A 1,097-nucleotide genomic window follows, 5' to 3' on the forward strand; every position below is an offset into this window, starting at 1 on the left:
AGGGGGGGGGGGGGGGGGGGGGTAATAAAGGCCTTCTGATGATGCAGGACGTAGCATAAGCTCCAGTGAGAATATACTAATCTCTCGAGAACAAAGTTTTGTTTCAAGCAAAAGAAAACCAGTCTCCTCTTGGGTTATATTGAAACCCTCCAACATTTTTCTTTACAAATCCTTGTTTTGTACTTCTAATTATGACTGGTGTTTTTGCTCTCTCCACTGTGCTTCTGCGTTCGTCACTTCTCACTGGAGAAGTGAGACTACGGGCAACGTCATCTGCTGATGCCACTCTCTCGTGACAGTTAGCAGAAGCTATCCAACTTTTTCTTCAATGCGGAAGTAAGCCTATGGGTGAGACTTCCGGTTCATTGGCCGCTATAGGGAAATAATGAGAAGAATAACAACGTGCAGTAAACGGTAAAACTGTTTGCACTACAAACCAGTGTGTTCATAATTAGGATAATACATTAAAATAATATGGTAAGACACACCCATTTTCAATATCAAGCAAAAGGAGTGGTTCTGTACAGATAAAAATAGCTGGACGCGGATGAGACCGGAAGCTAGACCCAAAGAATTTACAAATGGCCACGCCCATTTTTACGGCAAGAAAAAGGTGGATATAGAGATTACTGTTTATGAAGTTTTGAATATGGAATATTTTTCTTACACAAACGCATTGATTCACTTCAGAAGTCCTTTTTTTAATCCCCGGAGCCATGTGGAGCACTTTTTATGATAGATATATGCACTTTATTTTGCTTCAAAATCTTGACCACTATTCACTGCCATTTATAAAGCCTGGAAGAGCCAGGCCTTTTTTAAACTCCGATTGTATTCATCTGAAAGAAGAAAGTCATATACACCTAGGATGGTGAGTAAATCATGGGGTAATTTACATTTTTGAGTGAACTAACTCGCCCAAAAGACCTGATGAAAACTTAAATCGAGTTTGCTCAGCAGTGAGCGGGACTAAAGCGCAAACTCAAATCCCATTGGCTTTTGCTGCCTCAGTAGAGCAGCCAACATACTGAAAGACCCATCCCACCCTGGGCATCAGCAGTTTGACCGGTTTGTGCTACCCTGTCAGATTTTGCTAC

Source organism: Sinocyclocheilus anshuiensis, unplaced genomic scaffold (genome assembly GCF_001515605.1).
Source record: "Sinocyclocheilus anshuiensis isolate Anshui unplaced genomic scaffold, SAMN03320099.WGS_v1.1 scaffold1572, whole genome shotgun sequence".
Lineage (NCBI taxonomy): Eukaryota > Metazoa > Chordata > Actinopteri > Cypriniformes > Cyprinidae > Sinocyclocheilus > Sinocyclocheilus anshuiensis.